Raw genomic sequence first — 17,891 nt, forward strand, 5'->3', positions numbered from 1 at the left:
AGACAGTGAAAACAGTGACAAACACCCTGACATACACTCACAAACAGGCCAAAAGTGGGGGTAACAAGGCTAGAAAGAGGCTACTTTCTCACAAAGGTGTAGTACTGGCAGATTGTCTTACTGCTGAGCAGAAAGACCACTGCATAAATCTCCTGGGTCAGTTTTCTGAACTCTTCTCTACTGTGCCAGGCACCACTTCTTGGTGTGAGCACACTATAGATACTGGAGACAGCTTGCCTGTGAAAAGTAAAATCTATAGGCAGCCTGACCATGTCAGAGTCTGCATAAAGCAAGAAGTGCAGAAAATGCTTGAACTGGGAGTGGTTGAGCACCCTGAAAGTCCATGGGCCTCTCCTGTGGTACTTGTACCAAACCCTCATTCCAAAGATGGTAAAAGGGAAATTAGATTTTGTGTTGACTACAGAGGTCTCAACCAGGTAACCAAAACTGATGCTCACCCTATACCCAGGGCAGATGAGCTAATAGATACACTGGCATTTGCCAAGTATCTAAGCACCTTTGATTTGACTGTAGGGTATTGGCAGATCAAGTTATCAGAGGATGCAAAAGCAAAAACTGCATTTTCAACCATTGGAGGCCTTTACCAATTCACAGTAATGCCTTTTGGATTGAAAAATGCACCTGCCACTTTTCAAAGGTTGGTGAACACAGTCCTACAAGGGCTGGAAGCTTTTAATGCAGCATATCTAGATGATATAGCTGTCTTTAGCTCCAGCTGGGATGATCACCTGGTCCACCTATGGAAAGTTTTGGAGGCCCTGCAAAAGGCAGGCCTCACTATCAAGGCTTCAAAGTGCCAGATAGGGCAGGGGAAAGTGGTTTATCTGGGACACCTGGTAGGTGGAGAACAGATTGCACCACTTCAGGGGAAAATCCAAACTATTATAGATTGGGTTCCCCCTACCACTCAGACTCAGGTGAGAGCCTTCTTAGGCCTCACTGGGTACTACAGGAGGTTCATAAAGAACTATGGCTCCATTGCAGCCCCTCTTAATGACCTCACATCTAACAAAATGCCTAAGAAGGTATTATGGACAGCAAACTGTCAGAAAGCTTTTGAGGAGCTGAAGCAGGCCATGTGCTCTGCACCTGTCCTGAAAAGCCCCTGTTACTCCAAAAAATTCATTGTCCAAACTGATGCATCTGAATTAGGGGTAGGGGCAGTCTTATCACAACTTAATTCTGAGGGCCAGATTCAACCTGTTGCTTTTATCAGCAGGAGGTTGACCACTAGAGAAAAGCGTTGGTCTGCCACAGAGAGGGAGGCCTTTGCTGTGGTCTGGGCACTGAAGAAGTTGAGGCCATACCTGTTTGGCACTCACTTCATTGTTCAGACAGACCACAAACCTCTACTTTGGCTAAAACAAATAAAAGGTGAAAACCCTAAATTGTTGAGGTGGTCCATATCCCTACATGGAATGGACTATACAGTGGAACATAGACCTTGGAGTACCCACTCCAATGTAGATGGACTCTCCAGATATTTCCACTTAGACAATGAAGACTCATCAGGTCATGGCTAGTCTTATTGTCCTTCGTTTGGGGGGGGAGGGGTTGTGTAGGAAAGTACCATCTTGTCTGGCATGTTACCCCCATATTTCACTGTATATATGTTGTTTTAGTTGTATGTGTCACTGGGACCCTGCCAGCCAGGGCCCCAGTACTCATAAGTGTGCCCTGTATGTGTTACCTGTGTTATGACTAACTGTCTCACTGAGGCTCTGCTATTCAGAACCTCAGTGGTTATGTTCTCTCATTTCTTTCCAAATTGTCACTAACAGGCTAGTGACCAATTTCACCAATTTACATTGGCATACTGGAACACCCTTATAATTCCCTATTATATGGTACTAAGGTACCCAGGGTATTGGGGTTCCAGGAGATCCCTATGGGCTGCAGCATTTCTTGTGCCACCCATAGGGAGATCTGACAATTCTTACACAGTCCTGCCAGTGCAGCCTGAGTGAAATAACGTCCACGTTATTTCACAGCCATTTACCACTGCACATAAGTAACTTATAAGTCACCTATATGTCTAACCTTCACCTGGTGAAGGTTGGGTGCAAAGTTACTTAGTGTGTGGGCACCCTGGCACTAGCCAAGGTGCCCCCACATCGTTCAGGGGAAATTCCCCGGACTTTGTGAGTGCGGTGACACCATTTCACGCGTGCACTATACATATGTCACGACATATGTATAGCGTCACAATGGTAACTCCGAACATGGCCTTGTACCATGTCTAAGATCATGGAATTGTCACCCAATGCCATTCTGGCATTGGGGAGACAATTCCATGATCCCCCGGGTCTCTAGCACAGAACCCGGGTACTGCCAAATTGCCTTTCCCGGGGTTTCACTGCAGCTGCTGCTGCTGCCAACCCCTCAGACAGGTTTCTGCCCTCCTGGGGTCCAGCCAGGCCTGGCCCAGGAAGGCAGAACAAAGTACTTCCTCAGAGAGAGGGTGTTACACCCTCTCCCTTTGGAAATAGGTGTCAGGGCTGGGGAGGAGTAGCCTCCCCCAGCCTCTGGAAATGCTTTGATGGGCACAGATGGTGCCCATCTCTGCATAAGCCAGTCTACACCGGTTCAGGGATCCCCCAGCCTCTGGAAATGCTTTGATGGGCACAGATGGTGCCCATTTCTGCATAAGCCAGTCTACACCGGTTCAGGGATCCCCCAGCTCTGCTCTGGCGTGAAACTGGACAAAGGAAGGGGGAGTGACCACTCCCCTGACCTGCACCTCCCAGGGGAGGTGCCCAGAACTCCTCCAGTGTGCCCCAGACCTCTGCCATCTTGGAAACAGAGGTGTTGGTGGCACACTGGACTGCTCTGAGTGGCCAGTGTCATCAGGTGACGTCAGAGACTCCTTCTGATAGGCTCTTACCTTTCTTACTAGCCTATCCTCCTTCCTAGGTAGCCAAACCTCCTTTTCTGGCTATTTAGGGTCTCCGCTTTGGGGAATTCTTCAGATACTGAATGCAAGAGCTCACCAGAGTTCCTCTGCATTTCCCTCTTCACCTTCTGCCAAAGGATCGACCGCTGACTGCTCAGGACGCCTGCAAAACCGCAACAAAGTAGCAAAGACGACTACTGCTAACTTGTATCGCTTCATCCTGCCGGCTTTCTCGCCTGTTTCCTGGTGGTGCATGCTCTGGGGGTAGCCTGCCTCCTTCTTGCACCAGGAGCTCTGAAGAAATCTCCCGTGGGTCGACAGAATCTTCCCCCTGCAACCGCAGGCAACAAAAGACTGCATTACCGGTGCTCTGGGTCCCCTCTCACCACAACGAGCGTGGTCCCTGGAACTCAGCAACTCTGTCCAAGTGACTCCCACAGTCCAGTGGCTCTTCAATTCAAGTTTGGTGGAGGTAAGTCCTTGCCTTCCCACGCTAGACTGCATTGCTGGGTACCGCTTGATTTGCAGCTGCTCCGGACCCTGTGCAGTCTTCCAGGATTTCCTTCATGCACAGCCAAGCCTGGGTCCCCGACACTTTAACCTGCAGTGCACAACCTTCTGAGTTGTCCTCCGGCGTCGTGGGACTCCCTTTTCTGACTTCGGGTGGACTCCGGTTCACTCCTCTTCTACGTGCCTGATCTGGTACTTCTGCAGGTGCTGCCTGCTTCTGTGAGGGCTCCCGGACTTGCTGGGCGCCCCCTCTGTCTCCTCATCCAAGTGGCGACATCCTGGTCCCTCCTGGGCCAAAGCAGCATCCAAAAACCCTAACCGCGATCCTTGCAGCTAGCAAGCCTTGTTTGCAGTCGTGGGAACACCTCTGCAAGCTTCTTTATGACGTGGGACATCCATCCTCTAAAGGGGAAGTTCCTAGTCCATTTCCTATCTTCACTGAGATGCTTTTGCCATTTTGTCATAAAAATAAAGTACTTTTATTTTTAGTATATCTGTGTATTGTGTTTTCTTATGGTATTGTGCATATGACACCAGTGGTATAGTAGGAGATTTGCATGTCTCCTAGTTCAGCCTAAGCTGCTCTGCTATAGCTACCTTCTATCAGCCTAAGCTGCTAGAAACACCTCTTCTACACTAATAAGGGATAACTGGACCTGGTACAGAGTGTAAGTACCCCTTGGTACCCACTACAAGCCAGGCCAGCCTCCTACAGAAATTGAGTGCCTAAATGGGAAACATTCATTTGATTTTCGAAGGATGGACAGTTTGAGGTACCAGGGGAAGGTGAAGACAACCTTAGGGTCAGTAATTCTAAGTCATTAATTGAGCCCCAAACATTATCTTTAGGGTTATATTCCATTTGATTGTTATTTTTTCCAAAGGTGGGGTTTTCTGCCTGCCCTTCCTCCCTAAACCTACTTTTATAATCTTGGTCATGTAACAGACTGCATTCACTCTTGATAGGGGAGATTGGATGAGGTAAAATCGCAGAGCCATTTGGAAAAGAAAAAATCAGGTCCAGAGGTGCCTTTAAGAAATCAGACTTGTGGGGGAGCCTTACTGATTTTTGATGTCTGCTGAAAAAATGGGTTATAGGGGAGACCAGGGATTGACACTTTGTCTTCGTTATCCGATCCCTTTTTAATGTTGATGGCAATGGTGATGGTAAAAACATGGGCTCACTTTGTTTCTTGATTTTCTTGGATTGAGGCTGAAATGCCATTTCCTTCCCTGACCTCATTTTCGCCAACTTTTAAATTTCCTTTAGATATTCCTCCTTACTAAAACTAACCACAATTCAGGGTCAAAGGGCACAAGCACATGTGATCCTCTTCAAATGCTGCCCAAACGAGCTGCTGGCTCCTGTCAAGGTTCAAGCAGTTTTCTTCCCACACTCTGGACCTCTGGGCCTCTGGAGGATAGCAGGGATGCAGGAATGCAAGGGAGAGGCTGTTGGTGGCAGGGCCCCACCCTCTGCAAGCCGCACCCTGTCGGGCCGCTTCCACATGGGGGTCCGCAGGGTTGCTGCTGCAGTTAGGGCAGTTAGGGCTACAGGAGCCCCTTGAGGCACAGTGCGGGCCGCGGGCTCTCTGACCTTCCTCTTCGGCCGTGGCGTCCCCTCGCGTCTACTCGCCTGGCCTGGCTCACCTGCTGCTCCTGGTGCCTGGTGCGCTGGCGAGGCGCGATGCGGCGCGCGGCGCGATGTGCGGTGCGTCTCTGTTTCCGGTTTCACTTTTAAAATACATGTCAGTGCAGTTTTCTCTATGCTAGGCTTTTAAAACATGAATATGAATGCCACCTTATGCTGACATCTGGATCACTTAAAACATTACTACATTTATTCTCCAACGGTGCTAAGGTGTGTGCATGGTGCACGGCAGCTGAAATCAGCACTGTACTAGAAAGAGGAGAGGAGAGTGCCATATCTATGAGAATATGGCTCTCTACTGCTCCCCCCCTCTCACGCAGCACAGCATTTTTGGCTGCTGTGCTGCATTGCAGGTCACCTCTCAGAATCTGGGACTGAAACTTTTACACTTGGCAGATTATAACAAAAGCAGGATCCATAGAGAGGAAGGGGCAAAAACATCCTTTCGTGTGAAATGCAAAAGGTAAGAGGGTACTTTCTCCGCACACGATTTGAAGTGTGATAAATTACAGGCGTACTGAGAAATATTCTTGGTAATACTACTAGACTGTGAAATTTCGCCATTACCTTAATTTTTTATATACAATATCTTTGTAGATTTGCAAAGAAGTAAACTTGCATTTTGCATGCTAGGCCTTGTTGTAGTCCAAGGAGACATTAAGAGAAAATGGGGCTTCCGGCAAATACTGACTAAGAGGAAGTGGCAAGCAGCAGTGGATTGGTACATGGGGGGGCATTAAATGAAGTTTAAGAGAGCAGAGGCTGTCCAAAAATTTTTAAAAAGTGGGGCAGGTGGAGACGCTTTTATGGCCTAAGGGATGATGAACTTCAGATATGCGAAGAAGTAAATTAAAGGTTGTGAGTAACAGGATAGTACCATCTGTACATCTGTAAATCTGTATATATATATGTTCATGCACACAAACGTGTATGTATATATATATATATATATATATATATATATATATATATACACATAAATATATATATATATATATGTATTCACTGAAAACCCAAAGGTTAGAGTAACATTATAGTCAGGCTCTGTATTTTTCGTACAAAACCATAGAAATTCAGCAGTTATTCTTAGAGTTCTTTCAAGTAAGTATAAATTGTAAGTATAGCTTATGCCCCCGCCATGCACAGTTTTTATATTGAATAATTTGATTGCTAATTTTTCATTTATATTTTTAATAACGTTATAGAAGTTGTCATGAGTGCTGAATATCTGGGTAATTAGCAGTACATGGCGAGGGCGCAAGGTGTGGTTACTTGCAAGAACTCCTACTATAACTGCTCAATTTCTATTGTTTTGTACAAGTAAATTCAAAATCTAACTATAACTTCCCTGTAACCCTGTGATAATAAAAAAAATGCTTTTTAGCTCGGGCGGTGGGGGGGTGGCTCTAGGAGTCCACCACCAGAGCTAGGGGGTCAAGGTGTCTCTACTATGGCCCCTTCTCTTTTTATTGGGAAGCTGAGTCCCAAAATGGCTGGCAACACTTCCTAGTTTGAAGTATTGGCAGCCAATCAGAGCTGTGCATTTCCCTGCACAAGCTTGTCGCTCGTGAAGTAATCGCAGCCAGAAATATACAAATTTGGATTTCCTTTAATATCTTAAAAACTACTGAACTGATTTACACCAAATAAGCGAAAGCGTAACCCGCGTACCAAACACTAGCTTTTTGCAAATTTTGATGTGATTCCGTCTGGTGGTTTGGGATGTAGCCTTATTCAAAAGTCCTATGCAAATTAACATGGGAAAAGCAACTTTTTTGAAGCCCCCTTTTCTCTGCTTTCATTTGACGGATCACCCCAAGACTTTCCGTTTGCATCAAGAATCACTGTGGCACTTTTTATGGAAAATGTTGTGAAGATTTCGTCACATAGTGCCAAAGATATATGCAAGTCAAAAAACGCTGTTTCCATGTGTAGGAAAATAGCTCCCTGTTGCAGTTACCCCCCACTTTTTGCCTGGTATTGATGCTGACTTGACTGAGAAGTGTGTTGGGACCCTGGTAACCAGGCCCCAGCACCAGTGTTCTTTCACTAAAAATTTACCATTGTTTCCACAATTGGCACACCCCTGGCACACTGATAAGTCCCTTGTAAAAGGTACCAGTGGTACCAAGGGTCCTGTGACCAGGGACGGTCACTAAAGGGTGCAGCATGTGTTGTGCCTGTAGGAGGCTGGACTGGCTTGTAGTGAGTACCAAGGGGTACTTACACCTTGCACCAGGCCCAGGTATCCCTTATTAGTGTATAGGGTGTCTAGCAGCTTAGGCTGATAGATAATGGTAGATTAGCAGAGTACCTTAGGCTGAACTAGGAGACGAGTGAAGCTTCTACAGTACCACTAGTGTCATATGCACAATATCATAAGAAAACACAATACACAGATATACTAAAAATAAAGGTACTTTATTTTTATGACAATATGCCAAACGTATCTCAGTGAGTACCCTCAGTATGAGGATAGCAAATATACACAAGATATATGTACACAATACCAAAAATATGCTGTATAGTATTAGAAAACAGAGCAAACAATGTATAGTTACAATAGGATGCAATGGGGACACATAGGGATAGGGGCAACACAAACCATATACTCCAAAAGTGGAATGCGAACCACGAATGGACCCCAAACCTATGTGACCTTGTAGAGGGTCACTGGGACTGTAAGAAAACAGTGAGGGTTAGAAAAATAGCCCGCCCCAAGACCCTGAAAAGTGAGTGCAAAGTGCACTAAAGTTCCCCAAAGGACATAGAAGTCGTGATAGGGGAATTCTGCAGAAAAGACACAAACCAGCAATGCAACAACGATGGATTTCCAGTCGAGGGTACCTGTGGAACAAGGGGACCAAGTCCAAAAGTCACAAGCAAGTCGGAGATGGGCAGATGCCCAGGAAATGCCAGCTGTGGGTGCAAAGAAGCTGCTACTGGACAGAAGAAGCTTAGGTTTCTGCAGGAACGACAAGGGCTAGAGACTTCCCCTTTGGAGGATGGAGAGTCGTGCAGAAGTGTTTTCCTGAAGAAAGACCGCCAACAAGCCTTGCTAGCTGCAAGTTGTGCGGTTAGCATTTTTGGATGCTGCTGTGACCCAGGAGGGACCAGGATGTCACCAATTGCGTCAGGGGACAGAGGGGGCGCCCAGCAAGACAAGGAGCCCTCTCAGAAACAGGCAGCACCCGCAGAAGTGCCGGAACAGGAACTACGAATAGGAGTGAAACAGTGCTCACCCGAAGTTGCACAAAGGAGTCCCACGTCGCCGTAGGACCACTTAGGAAGTCGTGCTATGCAGGTTAGAGTGCCGTGGACCCAGGCTTGGCTGTGCACAAAGGATTTCCGCCGGAAGTGCACAAAGGCCGGAGTAGCTGCAAAAGTCGCGGTTCCCAGGAATGCAGTCTGGTGTGGGGAGGCAAGGACTTACCTCCACCAAACTTGGACTGAAGAGTCACTAGACTGTGGGAGTCACTTGGACAGAGTTGCTGGTCGTCGTGCTGAGAGGAGACCCAGAGTACCGGTGATGCAGTTCTTTGGTGCCTACGGTAGCAGGGGGAAGATTCCGTCGACCCACGGGAGATTTCTTCGGAGCTTCTAGTGCAGAGAGGAGGCAGACTACCCCCACAGCATGCACCACCAGGAAAACAGTCGAGAAGGCGGCAGGATCAACGTTACAGAGTTGCAGTAGTCGTCTTCACTACTTTGTTGCAGTTTTGCAGGCTTCCAGCGCGGTCAGCAGTCGATTCCTTGGCAGAAGGTGAAGAGAGAGATGCAGAGGAACTCTGATGAGCTCTTGCATTCGTTATCTAAGGAAATCCCCAAAGCAGAGACCCTAAATAGCCAGAAAAGAGGGTTTGGCTACTTAGGAGAGAAGATAGGCTAGCAACACCTGAAGGAGCCTATCAGAAGGAGTCTCTGACGTCACCTGCTGGCCCTGGCCACTCAGAGCAGTCCATTGTGCCAGCAGCACCTCTGTTTCCAAGATGGCAGAGGTCTGGAGCACACTGGAGGAGCTCTGGGCACCTCCCAGGGGAGGTGCAGGTCAGGGGAGTGGTCACTCCCCTTTCCTTTGTCCAGTTTCGCGCCAGAGCAGGGCTGAGGGGTCCCTGAACCGGTGTAGACTGGCTTATGCAGAAATGGGCACCATCTGTGCCCATGAAAGCATTTCCAGAGGCTGGGGGAGGCTACTCCACCCCAGCCCTGACACCTTTTTCCAAAGGGAGAGGGTGTAACACCCTCTCTCTGAGGAAGTCCTTTGTTCTGCCATCCTGGGCCAAGCCTGGCTGGACCCCAGGAGGGCAGAAACCTGTCTGAGGGGTTGGCAGCAGCAGCAGCTGCAGTGAAACCCCTGAAAAGGCAGTTTGGCAGTACCCGGGTCTGTGCTACAGACCACTGGGATCATGGGATTGTGCCAACTATGCCAGGATGGCAGAGAGGGGGCAATTCCATGATCATAGACATGTTACATGGCCATATTCGGAGTTACCATTGTTAAGCTACACATAGGTAGTGGCCTATGTGTAGTGCACTGTGCAATGGTGTCCCCGCACTCACAAAGTCCGGGGATTTTGCCCTGAACAATGTGGGGGCACCTTGGCTAGTGCCAGGGTGCCCACACACTAAGTAACTTTGCACCTAACCTTTACCAGGTAAAGGTTAGACATATAGGTGACTTATAAGTTACTTAAGTGCAGTGGTAAATGACTGTGAAATAACGTGGACGTTATTTCACTCAGGCTGCAGTGGCAGGCCTGTGTAAGAATTGTCAGAGCTCCCTATAGGTGGCAAAAGAAATGCTGCAGCCCATAGGGATCTCCTGGAACCCCAATACCCTGGGTACCTCAGTACCATATACTAGGGAATTATAAGGGTGTTCCAGTAAGCCAATGTGAATTGGTGAAATTGGTCACTAGCCTGTTAGTGACAATTTGGAAAGAGAGAGCATAACCACTGAGGTTCTGGTTAGCAGAGCCTCAGTGAGACAGTTAGGCATCACACAGGGAACACATACCTATAGGTCACAAACTTATGAGCACTGGGGTCCTGACTAGCAGGGTCCCAGTGACACATAACTAACATACTGAAAACATAGGGTTTTCACTATGAGCACTGGGCCCTGGCTAGCAGGATCCCAGTGAGACAGTGAAAACACGCTGACATACACTCACAAACAGGCCAAAAGTGGGGGTAACAAGGCTAGAAAGAGGCTACTTTCTCACAGTGCCTCCCTAAGGGACCCCTCACCTAACACATGCACACTGCCATTGTAGAATGTGTGTGTTGGTGGGGAGAAAAAGGCAAAGTCAACATGGAATGCCCCTCAGGATGCCATGCACAAGAAATGCTGTCTGTGGCATAGGTAAGTCACCCCTCTAGCAGGCCTTACAGCCCTAAGGCAGGGTGCACTATACCACAGGTGAGGTCATAGCTGCATGAGCAATATGCCCCTACAGTGTCTACGTCTATTCTTATACATTGTAAGTACAGTGTAGCCATGTTAAGTATATGGTCTGGGAGTTTGTCAAAACAAACTCCACATCTCCATAATGGCTACCCTGAAAACTTGGAAGTTTGATATCAAACTTCTCAGAATAATAAACCCACACTGATGCCAGTGTTGGATTTATTACATAATGCACACAGAGGGCATCTGAGATGCCCCCTGCATTTAGCCCAATCCTTCAGTGCAGGACTGACTGGTCTGTGCCAGCCTGTCACCGAGACGAGTTTCTGACCCCCTGGGGTGAGAGCCTTTGTGCTCTCTGAGGACAGAAACGAAGCCTGCACTGGGGGGAGGTGCTTCTCACCTCCCCCTGCAGGAATTGTAACACCTGGCGGTGAGCCTCAAAGGCTCATGCCTTTTGTTACAGCACCTCAGGGCATCCCAGCTAGTGGAGATGCACGCCCCTCTGGCCACTGCCCCCACTTTTTGGCGGCAAGGCAGGAGAGGATAATGAGAAAAATAAAGAGGAGTCACCGACCAGTCAGGACAGCCCCTAAGGTGTCCTGAGCTGCGTTGACCCCTGCCTTTAGAAAATCTCCATATTGAGTCTGGAGGATTCCCCCAATAGTAATAGGGATGTACCCCCCTCCCCTCAGGGAGGAGGCACAAAGTGGGTGTAGCCACCCTCCAGGACAGTAGCCATATTCTTCAAATACACAAATTATGACTCAGGAGTTTGGGCTGTCACACAAACGCAAGTCAAACATAATATACTACTAACCAGCCTCATAAGAACCTGACCTTAGATTCCATTTCAGATCCCATCACTGCATTATTTTCATGATGTGAGGATTACCCTATTTGTACATAAAGTTCCTCATCCTTATTCAGTCACCACGGATATCCACTCCTAAGCCTAATTATGTACTCTGACTCCATTCTTCTCAGAATTTGTTACCTATCACCTCATCTCGGAGATAACTGTACCCTGTCAATTCCAAAAAATGACACTGCCTCAATTTCTCTTTGGTGCATGAGGTTACAGTGGCGGGCCACCGGATAAGAAACATCATTATTCTTGATGGCTCGCCAGTGTTCCAAAATGCGTTTCTTCAGAGGGAAAATTGTTCTTCCCACATATTAATCTTTTTATCCTGTGGGAAGTACATATGTTTTTCGCTTTACACTATTTTTACAACCTTTACATTTTGTACATCTGAAAAAGCCTTGATGTTTAGCCAAACACGTTTCCCTGTTCTTCATCTGATAACTACGCACGAGTATATCCTGTAGGGAACTACTTTTTCTGTATGTGATCCTTGGATGTGGGCCATCAAGCTGGCCAATATCCCTGTCAGTTCTAATTAAATGCTAATACTGTTTCAAAATCTTCATAACCTGGTCCGAATGCGCATTATAAGTGGTGATGCATCTCACAACCTTATCATTGGCTTGCTGTTGTCTTGGAATTAGAAGAGTTTGTCTATGTACCCTAGCCACTTTCTCACAGGCCTCCTTAATTACTTTTCTGGGTTATCCTCTAGACTGAAATATTCTAATCATATTTGCTTGTTCTCTATGAAAACTCATAGATGTACTGCAGTTTCTCTTAGCCCTGAGTAACTCCCCACAGGGTATACTCCACTTCCATCTTCGTGGGTGATGGCTGTGGGCATGTAAAATGCTATTTCCTGCAGTACTTTTACGAAAAAGTCTAGTCTGAGGAATCTCATCCTCTATTGCAACCTCAACATCCAAAAATTCCATGACCTCTCTATGTATTTTATGTGTAAATTTGAGATTAAACTCATTATTAGGTAACCAAGGCAAGAAGTCCTGTAGGACTTCCTCTGGTCCGTTTCATATTAGAATAATATCATTGATACATCTTGTCCAAATAATTATATGTCTAGTCCATTTCTAATTTTTGTCCATCATCACATGTTGTGTTTCCCACCATCCCATGAATAGACAGGCATAGCTAGGAGCAAAGGAACTTCCTTTCGCATTCCCTGTGACCTGCCTATACCATTGATCCTCAAATAAAGAGAAATTATTCTCCAGGCAGAACCTCAACATCTTTAGTAGCAATTCAGAATGTCCATATAAACTTAAAGGTTTATCCCTGAAAAAATGTTGACATGCCTGAATGCCTAAGTCGTGTGGGATGCATGTACATAGGGACACCACATCTATGGTCACCTGTAGGAGGCTGGACTGGCATGTAGTGAGTACCAAGGGGTACTTACACCTTGCACCAGGCCCAGGTATCCCTTATCAGTGTATAGGGTGTCTAGCAGCTTAGGCTGATAGATAATGGTAGCTTAGCAGAGCAGCTTAGGCTGAACTAGGAGACGAGTGAAGCTCCTACAGTACCACTAGTAACACTTGCACAATATCATAAGAAAACACAATACACAGATATACTAAAAATAAAGGTACTTTATTTTTATGACAATATGCCAAAGTATCTCAGTGAGTACCCTCAGTATGAGGAAAGCAAATATACACAAGATATATGTACACAATACCAAAAATATGCAGCATAGCAATAGAAAACAGTGCAAACACTGTATAGTTACAATCGGATGCAATGGGGGCACATAGGGATAGGGGCAACACAAACCATATACTCCAAAAGTGGAATGCGAACCACGAATGGACCCCAAACCTATGTGACCTTGTAGAGGGTCACTGGGACTGTAAGAAAACAGTGAGGGTTAGAAAAATAGCCCACCCCAAGACCCTGAAAAGTGAGTGCAAAGTGCACTAAAGTTCCCCAAAGAGCACAGAAGTCGTGATAGGGGAATTCTGCAGGAAAGACCAACACCAGCAATGCAACAACAATGGAATTCCAGACTAGAGTATCTGTGGAACAAGGGGACCAAGTCCAAAAGTCACGATCAAGTCGAGAGTGGGCAGATGCCCAGGAAATGCCAGCTGTGGGTGCAAAGAAGCTGCTACTAGACAGTAGAAGCTGAGGATTCTGCAAGAACGAAAAGGGCTAGAAACTTCCCCTTTGGAGGATGGATGTCCCACGTCGTGAAGAGTCGTGCAGAAGTATTTTACTGCGGAAAGACTGTAAACAACCCTTGCTAGCTGCAAAGGTCGCGGTTGGGGTTTTTGTATGCTGCTGTGGCCCAGGAGGGACCAGGATGTCGCCAATTGCGTCAAGGGACAGAGGGGGCGCCCAGCAAGACAAGGAGCCCTCTCAGAAGCAAGCAGCACCCGGAGAAGTGCCGGAACAGGCACTACGAAGTGGAGTGAAATGGTGCTCACCCAAAGTTGCACAAGAGAGTCCCACGCCGCCGGAGGACAACTCAGGAGGTCGTGCAATGCAGGTTAGAGTGCCGTGGACAAGTAAATTCAAAATCTAACTATAACTTCCCTGTAACCCTGTGATAATAAAAAAAATGCTTTTTAGCTCGGGCGGTGGGGGGTGGCTCTAGGAGTCCACCACCAGAGCTAGGGGGTCAAGGTGTCTCTACTATGGCCCCTTCTCTTTTTATTGGGAAGCTGAGTCCCAAAATGGCTGGCAACACTTCCTAGTTTGAAGTATTGGCAGCCAATCAGAGCTGTGCATTTCCCTGCACAAGCTTGTCGCTCGTGAAGTAATCGCAGCCAGAAATATACAAATTTGGATTTCCTTTAATATCTTAAAAACTACTGAACTGATTTACACCAAATAAGCGAAAGCGTAACCCGCGTACCAAACACTAGCTTTTTGCAAATTTTGATGTGATTCCGTCTGGTGGTTTGGGATGTAGCCTTATTCAAAAGTCCTATGCAAATTAACATGGGAAAAGCAACTTTTTTGAAGCCCCCTTTTCTCTGCTTTCATTTGACGGATCACCCCAAGACTTTCCGTTTGCATCAAGAATCACTGTGGCACTTTTTATGGAAAATGTTGTGAAGATTTCGTCACATAGTGCCAAAGATATATGCAAGTCATAAAACGCTGTTTCCATGTGTAGGAAAATAGCTCCCTGTTGCAGTTACCCCCCACTTTTTGCCTGGTATTGATGCTGACTTGACTGAGAAGTGTGTTGGGACCCTGGTAACCAGGCCCCAGCACCAGTGTTCTTTCACTAAAAATTTACCATTGTTTCCACAATTGGCACACCCCTGGCACACTGATAAGTCCCTTGTAAAAGGTACCAGTGGTACCAAGGGTCCTGTGACCAGGGACGGTCACTAAAGGGTGCAGCATGTGTTGTGCCTGTAGGAGGCTGGACTGGCTTGTAGTGAGTACCAAGGGGTACTTACACCTTGCACCAGGCCCAGGTATCCCTTATTAGTGTATAGGGTGTCTAGCAGCTTAGGCTGATAGATAATGGTAGATTAGCAGAGTACCTTAGGCTGAACTAGGAGACGAGTGAAGCTTCTACAGTACCACTAGTGTCATATGCACAATATCATAAGAAAACACAATACACAGATATACTAAAAATAAAGGTACTTTATTTTTATGACAATATGCCAAACGTATCTCAGTGAGTACCCTCAGTATGAGGATAGCAAATATACACAAGATATATGTACACAATACCAAAAATATGCTGTATAGTATTAGAAAACAGAGCAAACAATGTATAGTTACAATAGGATGCAATGGGGACACATAGGGATAGGGGCAACACAAACCATATACTCCAAAAGTGGAATGCGAACCACGAATGGACCCCAAACCTATGTGACCTTGTAGAGGGTCACTGGGACTGTAAGAAAACAGTGAGGGTTAGAAAAATAGCCCGCCCCAAGACCCTGAAAAGTGAGTGCAAAGTGCACTAAAGTTCCCCAAAGGACATAGAAGTCGTGATAGGGGAATTCTGCAGAAAAGACACAAACCAGCAATGCAACAACGATGGATTTCCAGTCGAGGCTACCTGTGGAACAAGGGGACCAAGTCCAAAAGTCACAAGCAAGTCGGAGATGGGCAGATGCCCAGGAAATGCCAGCTGTGGGTGCAAAGAAGCTGCTACTGGACAGAAGAAGCTTAGGTTTCTGCAGGAACGACAAGGGCTAGAGACTTCCCCTTTGGAGGATGGAGAGTCGTGCAGAAGTGTTTTCCTGAAGAAAGACCGCCAACAAGCCTTGCTAGCTGCAAGTTGTGCGGTTAGCATTTTTGGATGCTGCTGTGACCCAGGAGGGACCAGGATGTCACCAATTGCGTCAGGGGACAGAGGGGGCGCCCAGCAAGACAAGGAGCCCTCTCAGAAACAGGCAGCACCCGCAGAAGTGCCGGAACAGGAACTACGAATAGGAGTGAAACAGTGCTCACCCGAAGTCGCACAAAGGAGTCCCACGTCGCCGTAGGACCACTTAGGAAGTCGTGCTATGCAGGTTAGAGTGCCGTGGACCCAGGCTTGGCTGTGCACAAAGGATTTCCGCCGGAAGTGCACAAAGGCCGGAGTAGCTGCAAAAGTCGCGGTTCCCAGGAATGCAGTCTAGTGTGGGGAGGCAAGGACTTACCTCCACCAAACTTGGACTGAAGAGTCACTAGACTGTGGGAGTCACTTGGACAGAGTTGCTGGTCGTCGTGCTGAGAGGAGACCCAGAGTACCGGTGATGCAGTTCTTTGGTGCCTACGGTAGCAGGGGGAAGATTCCGTCGACCCACGGGAGATTTCTTCGGAGCTTCTAGTGCAGAGAGGAGGCAGACTACCCCCACAGCATGCACCACCAGGAAAACAGTCGAGAAGGCAGCAGGATCAACGTTACAGAGTTGCAGTAGTCGTCTTCACTACTTTGTTGCAGTTTTGCAGGCTTCCAGCGCGGTCAGCAGTCGATTCCTTGGCAGAAGGTGAAGAGAGAGATGCAGAGGAACTCTGATGAGCTCTTGCATTCGTTATCTAAGGAAATCCCCAAAGCAGAGACCCTAAATAGCCAGAAAAGAGGGTTTGGCTACTTAGGAGAGAAGATAGGCTAGCAACACCTGAAGGAGCCTATCAGAAGGAGTCTCTGACGTCACCTGCTGGCCCTGGCCACTCAGAGCAGTCCATTGTGCCAGCAGCACCTCTGTTTCCAAGATGGCAGAGGTCTGGAGCACACTGGAGGAGCTCTGGGCACCTCCCAGGGGAGGTGCAGGTCAGGGGAGTGGTCACTCCCCTTTCCTTTGTCCAGTTTCGCGCCAGAGCAGGGCTGAGGGGTCCCTGAACCGGTGTAGACTGGCTTATGCAGAAATGGGCACCATCTGTGCCCATGAAAGCATTTCCAGAGGCTGGGGGAGGCTACTCCACCCCAGCCCTGACACCTTTTTCCAAAGGGAGAGGGTGTAACACCCTCTCTCTGAGGAAGTCCTTTGTTCTGCCATCCTGGGCCAAGCCTGGCTGGACCCCAGGAGGGCAGAAACCTGTCTGAGGGTTTGGCAGCAGCAGCAGCTGCAGTGAAACCCCTGAAAAGGCAGTTTGGCAGTACCCGGGTCTGTGCTACAGACCACTGGGATCATGGGATTGTGCCAACTATGCCAGGATGGCAGAGAGGGGGCAATTCCATGATCATAGACATGTTACATGGCCATATTCGGAGTTACCATTGTTAAGCTACACATAGGTAGTGGCCTATGTGTAGTGCACTGTGCAATGGTGTCCCCGCACTCACAAAGTCCGGGGATTTTGCCCTGAACAATGTGGGGGCACCTTGGCTAGTGCCAGGGTGCCCACACACTAAGTAACTTTGCACCTAACCTTTACCAGGTAAAGGTTAGACATATAGGTGACTTATAAGTTACTTAAGTGCAGTGGTAAATGACTGTGAAATAACGTGGACGTTATTTCACTCAGGCTGCAGTGGCAGGCCTGTGTAAGAATTGTCAGAGCTCCCTATAGGTGGCAAAAGAAATGCTGCAGCCCATAGGGATCTCCTGGAACCCCAATACCCTGGGTACCTCAGTACCATATACTAGGGAATTATAAGGGTGTTCCAGTAAGCCAATGTGAATTGGTGAAATTGGTCACTAGCCTGTTAGTGACAATTTGGAAAGAGAGAGCATAACCACTGAGGTTCTGGTTAGCAGAGCCTCAGTGAGACAGTTAGGCATCACACAGGGAACACATACCTATAGGTCACAAACTTATGAGCACTGGGGTCCTGACTAGCAGGGTCCCAGTGACACATAACTAACATACTGAAAACATAGGGTTTTCACTATGAGCACTGGGCCCTGGCTAGCAGGATCCCAGTGAGACAGTGAAAACACCCTGACATACACTCACAAACAGGCCAAAAGTGGGGGTAACAAGGCTAGAAAGAGGCTACTTTCTCACAGTGCCTCCCTAAGGGACCCCTCACCTAACACATGCACACTGCCATTGTAGAATGTGTGTGTTGGTGGGGAGAAAAAGGCAAAGTCAACATGGAATGCCCCTC

Source organism: Pleurodeles waltl, chromosome 3_1 (genome assembly GCF_031143425.1).
Source record: "Pleurodeles waltl isolate 20211129_DDA chromosome 3_1, aPleWal1.hap1.20221129, whole genome shotgun sequence".
NCBI lineage: Eukaryota > Metazoa > Chordata > Amphibia > Caudata > Salamandridae > Pleurodeles > Pleurodeles waltl.